General features: G+C 43.5%; 1 pseudogene; it reads left to right on the top strand.

The window, feature by feature from the left end:
• The first annotated feature begins 1,368 nt into the window (after window positions 1-1,368).
• On the top strand, window positions 1,369-5,069 carry LOC136155243 (uncharacterized; annotated as a pseudogene).
• Window positions 5,070-8,088: the final 3,019 nt, after the last annotated feature.

Genomic DNA, 8,088 nt, shown 5'->3' with positions numbered 1-8,088 from the left:
CACAGCAATGACCAGGCTACAATTTAATTAGATTTTAAACATGCCTTGTATGGTTTCACTCTCATGCCTTTTAAAAAAATACTGCTAGTTCTTCGAGATTTATAAAAAGACTTTTCTAAGATTAACTAAAAAAATTTGTTTGTTTGCTATCCAGTAAATTGGTAACAGACTGGAATTTAGTCTACTCTCTATGTTAAGAGAAAAAAGTTTTCTTAGAATGAATCTTTCAATAAATAAGTGTTATTTAAGATTATGGTACATATAAAAGCTCATTCTGCTTCTACCAAAAATAACCCCTCACTGTTAGACTTGTGCTATCTTAATGTCTTAAAACTGACAACGCCCCTGCTTACACTTCTAAACCTTTTCAAGCTTGAATATTGGGGCAACGACATTAAACCCATTCATACCCTTCGTCCCGTCACAGAACTCATCAGAGCAACCCCAAGCAGTGCAGGACTGGACCTCTGTTCCACCGTCACAACAATACTAACACCTGACTCCACCGCTGTGAAAGTTCCCACTGGTGTTCATGGCCCTTTGCCTAGAGAAACGATGGGACTATTAATAGGCAGGAGCCCCACATCCTTACATGGGATCACAGTGATTCCAGAAGTCATAGACTCAGACTATACTGGTGAAATTCAAATAATGGTGTCTCCCCCCACTAAGACTATTCAAATCTATAAAGGACAGAAAATAGCTCAGTTGCTGATGCTACCTTGTCATGCTGACACAAGAAAAGCAGCTTCAGCTGCCAAGTGTTGGGACAGGGGGTCTGATTCAAGTGATTATGCCTTTTGGGTTACACAAGTTACTCAAAAAAGACCTATGAAGACAATTCTAGTTAATGGTAAAAAGGTGACTGGCCTGCTAGACACGGGAGCAGACATTTCCTGTATTGCGGGCAGTGACTGGCCCAGTGCTTGGCCAACTCAAACCACAGCTAATGAGTTGGTTGGCATTGGTAGAGCACCTTCAGTGACAAAGAGCTCACAAATTTTACTTTGGTATGTAGATAAAGACTGCCAGGGACATTTTCAACCTTATGTAATTCCTTCATTGGGAGAGATATTTTTGCTCAGATGGGAGTTTTGCTGTATTGCCCAGATGAAAAGGTGGCTGCACAGATGTCGCAGATAAGTTATAATCCTTTTATGGGTCTGAGTAAAGATCAAGAGAGACAAACTGAGCCAGTTGTCCCAAAAATAAGAAGAGAGAGACAAGGCTTAAGATATCCAAATTTATAAGAGAGGCCATTGTTCTCGCCGCTGACCCCATAGTCTGGAAATCTGATCCAGTGTGGGTGGAACAATGGCCTTTAAATTCAGAAAAACTTTCAGCAGCACGACAGTTAGTGAGAGAACAATTAAAGGCTGGACATATAGAGTCTTCAAATAGTCCATGGAACATGCCAGTTTTTGTAATAAAAAAAAAAATCGGGGAAATGGAGACTCTTGCAAGATCTAAGAGCAATAAATGCCACTATGTAAGATATGGGAGCCTTACAGCCTGGCCTTCCCTCCCCTGTGGCTGTTCCCCAAGGCTACAATGTTATAGTGATTGATCTTCAAGATTGCTTCTTTACTATTCCCTTAGACCCTCAAGATAAAAAGAGATTTGCCTTTAGTCTTCCCTCAGAAAATTTTAGACAACCTCATCAGAGATTTCAATGGAAGGTTCTTCCCCAGGGTATGAAAAATAGTCCCACATTGTGTCAAAAGTTTGTGGACGCTGCCCTACAAGGTATCAGGGAGAAACATCGGGATGTCTATCTAGTCCACTATATGGATGATATATTGCTAGCACACCCGGATAGGGTTTATTTACAGTAAGTTTTGATTAAATTGCAAGAGACTTTGAATCGCTGGGGCCTAAAGGTGGCCCCTGAAAAAATCCAAGTGAATATGCCTATAACATATGTGAGAAGAATCCTAAATAATGAAACAGTTACTCATGTACCTTTGCAGCTTAGAAAAGATAATTTGGTTACTTTAGATGATTATCAAAAGTTGTTAGGGGATATAAATTGGATTCGGCCCTTTTTAAAGTTGACTACTTCTGATCTTAAGCCTTTCTTTGACATTCTTCAAGGGGATCCAGACCCCACCTCTGCTAGAATGCTGACACCTGCAGCCAGGGAAGCCTTAATGAAGGTAGAAGAAGCTTTAGATAAAAATTATATTAAGAGACTTGATTATAGTATGGCATGGCAATTTATAGTGTTGCCCACAGCTGTGGCCCCTACAGGGGTGCTTTGGCAAGAGGGTCCCCTAGAATGGTTGCATTTACCTGTCACGGCCAAAAAGGTTGTGGCCTGTTATCCAGGACTAGTGACTACTTTAATAATTAAAGGGAGACATAGAAGCATTGAAATGTTTGGAAAAGAACCATCTGAAATCATAGTGCCTTATAATAAAGAGCAACTAAATGCCCTTCTATCATTAAATGAAGACTGGCCGATTGTCATTGGTAATTATCCAGGACAAATTTTACACCATTTACTTGCTAGTCCTTTATTAAATTTCCTCTCACGACATCCGGTGATATTTCAAGAAAGGTGTCAAGTTTCCCCTATCGAGGGGGCAATGTTGGTGTTTACAGATGGGTCTTCTAATGGAAAGGCTGCTATTGTCACCCAGACTTCAAAAAGGGTTTTAAATACTGGGGAAACATCAGCCCAGAAAGCAGAATTAACAGCCGTGATAGAGGCGTTCAAAGAGTTTTTAGACCAGGCTTTTAATTTATTTTCTGACTCACAGTATGTAGTTAGGTTGTTCCCTCAAATTGAAACGGCTGTTTTACCAGAAAATAAAACCACAATTTTTATATTGTTATCTACCCTTCAACAGCAAATTTGGAAAAGGTCAAAACAATTCTATGTTGGACATATAAGAGCTCATTCTAATTTACCTGGACCCCTCCATACGTTTAACCAAGAGGCAGATTTGCTAACCCGAACCATAGTGGCCAGTGATTTTGAAGATGCTAAAGCCTCACATGCTATGCATCATCAAAATGCAACTGCCCTTCAATACCAGTTCCACATTCCTAGGGAATCTGCACTCGAGATTGTTAGAACATGTCAACTTTGCCCTACTTCAGTTCCCGCTTTGCTTTTTGGGGTAAATCCCCGTGGCTTACTACCTAATGTGCTTTGGCAGATGGATGTAACACATGTTCCTTCTTTTGGAAAACTATCCTTTGTGTATGTTACTGTAGATACCTTCTCCCACGTCATTGTGGCTACTGCCAGAATGGGAGAAGCCTATAAAGATGTAGTTCAACATCTTTTTGCCTGTTTTTCCTATTTAGGAATGCCAAAATCAATTAAGACAGACAATGCTCCAGTTTATACATCTAAGTCCCTTAAAAATTTCTGTGCCCAATTCGGTATATCCCACTCTACAGGAATTCCTTACAATCCCCAGGGACAAGCAATTGTAGAAAGGGCACATCAGACACTTAAAACACAAATTTCTAAATTACAAGAAGGGCAGTTCAAATACAGTTCTCCACACCACGTTTTGCAGCACGCCCTCTTTGTGCTCAATAACCTTAACGCTGATCAAGCCGGTTTAACAGCTATGTTCCGTCACTGGAACCCAGAACAAAAAGATATGAAACCTTTAGTAAAGTGGAAAGACCTCCTTTCCGGACTATGGAAGGGACCTGATCCCTTGCTAACCAGTGGGCGAGGGTATGCTTGTATTTTCCCACAGGGTGCTGACTCGCCAATTTAGATCCCAGACAGACTGATTTGCCATGTCGAAGTCCCCCAGACCTCCGGTTCCCTCGCAGCCTCAGCCACAAAAGAGGAAGAGCACTCCTCTGCCCTCGCCTCGGTCACTCACCCGGGAAGTCCAGCAGACTTGGAAATGACCGGCAACAGAGATCTCGGAGGAACCAATGGCGGATCCACCCACTAAACAGATGTCATGGCTTTGCATGAAAGATGGCGCCCAACCTCCTACTCCTTCACGTCGCAGAAGACCACCAGGACGTCCTGCGTGGACAACTCAACAAGCCTCCATACCCACATGGGGACAAATTAAGTCACTCTGTCATCAAGCACAGGGAATAGCTTCCCTGCAGGGATCTTCAGCCTCTCCCGAAAGGGTTTTTATTGCTATGCTTGCTTTACTGTCTTGTCAGGCAAGTGCTACCTCCTCTACTTCAGAAAAATACTGGGCATATTTCCCTGGTCCCCTGACCTTCCAAGTAGTTACTTGGAACAGCGACCCTATACGGGTCAACACAGACCAGCCTCATCTCTTGGGAGGATCCTATAGTTCTTATGATAAAGATCATTATCCCATCAATTTTAACTATACTTTTAGGGGATTAACAGATGACCTTCCCCTTTGCTTTAACTTCCCCCATAGTCATACAAGTGATCTCATCACTCCCTCTAAGGAGGGACGTGTTGGAGCCTCCAAAACAATTCTGACAGATTCTCCAGCATCAAAATTTTCAGACAATACAGGAGATCGGCTGGTTTGGATATTACAGGCTCATATGCCTGGGGTCCTTGACCCCTATAAATCTTTGTTCCTTAATGCTCCACCAAAATATCCAAATTGTATTGATGTTGCTCCGTCAGATGTCATATGGAAAACTATAGACAACCGCCTGGGATACCCAGTATGGAAATCTTGTACTTATAATTCAAACATAGATTATAGAATACCGGGAGGTGGAAATTATTCGGTACAAGACTGGAGCAATCCAAATCCAAGTCAGAATCTAGGAGCTGTCAGTAGGCTTAGCAATTAAAATAATGATTCCCTCCCTTGGCCATTGGTGCCCAGCAGATGGCATTATAATCAATTTGTTCCCCCCATGTTGTCCTATACAACTAAGGGTAAAACTTTTTGACAGCCAGAAATTTGGAGAGCCCTTGCTGCCACCTCCATTGTTACTTTAACTCGACCAGAAAACAATTCCACCTATTCTGTGCTGGCTTGTTTACCCTCCCCTTAGGTTTTTTTGTTTACTAATGATTCAAAAAGACTTCATATACAAATGAATCATTCAGGTGGACCAAATATAGTCTACTGTGAACAATGCATGCTTTCATCCTGTTTAACCCCTCAATGTAATATTTGTTCTTTTGTGGTACTGCAACGTCCACCTTATCTTATGGTGCCTGTCAGAGTGAACGCCTATTGGTATGACAATTGTGGTTTAGCCGTTCTGCAACACCTACAAGATTTAATGTGTTCCCAACGGTTTGTAGGACTACTTATTCTAGGGATTTCAGCTTTGATAACAGCAATTACCTCTGTCACTGTGGCAGCGATATCCTTGACTCAACAAGTACATACCACTCAATATGTCAATGATATTTCAAAAAATGTTTCCTTAACTCTAGCTATGCAAGAGATTATAGATAGGAAATTAGAAGTAAAAATAGATGCCCTGGAAGAAGCAGTCATGCATATTGGAACTGAGTTACAGGCTTTAAGGGTAAAGTTAGCGTTATCCTGTCACGCTGATTATCGGTAGATCTGTGTAATGCCCCCCAAAAGTAAATGATATGGATTACAATGGAGAAAAGATTAAAAATCATATTTCGGGTATATGGAATAGCTCCAGCATTACTTTAGATCTTGGAGAGCTTCACGGTCAGATAAAAACATTAGAACATTCCCGCCTGGACTTTATTACTACAGGAGCTGCTAACGATATTTTTCATAACTTTTCTAACTTTATTACTGAAAAAAATATCCTATCAACTATTTTCAGTTATGCAGCTGTAGCAGCACTAGTTTTACTATTCATTATAATCCTTCCTTGCATCGTCAGAACTCTCCGGCAGAGCACTCAAAAGCTTGCGACTCAGATCCATCTGGCTGTCTTAAAAAGTAAAAAAAGGGCGAGATGCCGGGAGCCAACACATGAGACCCTACCCCTAAAAAGGCCATAGGGGAGAAAACCTGATGGGCAAGGCGAATCAGGTTTTCAGGGGTTTCGAAAAAGTCAGCTCACGAAACCCTACCCCTAACAAGGCCGTAAGGGAGATAACCTGACAGGCAAGGCGAATCAGGTTTTCAGGGGTTTCGAAAAAGTCAGCTCACGAAACCCTACCCCTAACAAGGCCGTAAGAGAGAAAACCTGACGGGCAAGACGAATCAGGTTTTCAGGGGTTTTTGAAAAGGCTAGCTCACGAGATCCCACCCATGACAAGGTCACGAGGAGAAAGCCTGACAGGCAAGGCAGATCAGGTTTTCAGGAATTTTGAAAAGCTGCCCCCGGCTCTAACCTTAAAGATGATATCTGTCTTTCTGATGCCTGCCTCAATGAACTACTCCCTAATTTCTCTGACACAGACAGGAAGGCCTTCCCCGATCTCTTCCCAAATAAGAATCAATTTAGAACTTTAATCAATAAGTTTCCCAGGTGGTAGTTTTTTATGAGATTATTCAGGGTGAAAGGAGTGTTTTAATTCAAACACCTCTGCTGGTAGTTTTGTTAGCCAAATGCATTTATGCGCTTGGTACTAATATGCATGATTGCTTATAATATCCTAATCATAAAATAGCATGAAGAACCTGATTATATAAAAGCCCTAATAGACATAGAGCCCTTTTAAGGGGTAAAGGAGTCCTATTAGAAAACATAAGAAAATTATTCTATAGGTGGTTATTGGGTTGTGATTTGCTTGCTGTGTTTTGCTTGCTGTATTTTTGCCTTTAATGTGCTAAGGTTGTGTTATAAAAACCATTGTTAATATAGTTAAAGATCTAGACAAATAAGAACTTAGCCCTAGTGTGGTACCAATGAGACGGTTGTTAATTGTCAGTCAGGAGTACTAGGGCAGAAGCTGCCTCACTGAAGCCGCAGAGTCTGTATGGGGTAAACTTCTTAGATAAACGCAACTGACAACTTTTGCACTAAGATTAATTTTTGTATTAACAAGAATATAATTCTACTCTGTACTGTTTCCCTATGACCCTGTTACCTTTCAGTTAAGTTCACCATAAAATCGGAAAATAGGTTTACAATCACTTGACCTGCATAAAATGTTAATAGCCTCAAGGCCAGAAGATCATGTGCTAAAAACTACTATAGAATTAGAAAGCAAAAAAATCCTGCTTTTCCTAAAAATCAAAATGATGTATGCTAATCCTGTGAAATCATGAGTAAACATCTTGTACCTTAAAAACGTTCTGTGAAAGGGTATAAACCCAGTTATCAGAAAGTAAAACACAGACTTGGGCCTATCAAGGCTAGTCTCACGTCTCTTTCTCTCTCGCCAACGCGGTTCATCCTGAGGTACCACCTGGATCATGTCGAGGCTGGACCCCGGCAGCCTCTGAGGCAGGGCCGACCTAGGGGCACAGTGGGCCTCTTGCTCTCCCTGCTGCCCTGAGGCTGCTGGGCCAAAGAGGCCTTGGGCATCGACCCCCTTCCTGGCCTCTTCCCTCTGACCAGGCCGTCCAGGCTCCAGGCCCCTGCAGTGTGGAGAGAGCCCCTGCCAGAAACCTCCCCTTCAATTAGGCCTCAACTGAGGCCTAGGCAACAGGGGAAAGGCGCTAAGGGAATGAGCCTGGGGAGGCATCTGGGCATGCCTGGACACACTTCCCGCAGCCTGCCTCCTTGTGGGGCAGTACCCCCAGAGGCCAGGAACGTCTGGACAAGGCTGGCCTGGGGCAGGGTCCATGCTGGGACCTGCCCCTGGCCTGTGGGGCCTCTGAGCAGAACCGGCCCTCGCCGCTGGAAGACCTCCCCGGATGCCTCCAAAGGCCGGTTTGCAAGCACTCTCGCTGGCTGGCCGCCGCTCCCTCCCCGAGGGAGGCCCGCGTTTCCCATAAGCCACGAACTCTGCTCCCAAGCCTGGGAGAAAAGCGCTTCGGGGTGATCCTCTCTCAGGGCCCTTGTCCCAGAGCCTGGGGGAGAGGTATAGGCTCCACAATCCCAGGCCAAGGCAGAATCAAATGGACACGTCTGTTCTTGCCCCCTGCAACGTCAGAGAACTCGGGTGAGCAAGAGTCTGTCAGGCAGCTCCTGGGCAAGCACAGCAGCAGCACCTGTGTGGGAAGGGGCAGGGCCGACCTAGGGGCACAGTGGGCCTCTTGCTCTCCC

The sequence above is a fragment of the Muntiacus reevesi genome, unplaced genomic scaffold, assembly GCF_963930625.1.
Source record: "Muntiacus reevesi unplaced genomic scaffold, mMunRee1.1 SCAFFOLD_91, whole genome shotgun sequence".
NCBI classification, from domain to species: Eukaryota; Metazoa; Chordata; class Mammalia; order Artiodactyla; family Cervidae; genus Muntiacus; species Muntiacus reevesi.
The sequence above is the reverse complement of the archived record's forward strand: the minus strand, read 5'-3'. Positions and strand labels throughout refer to the sequence as shown.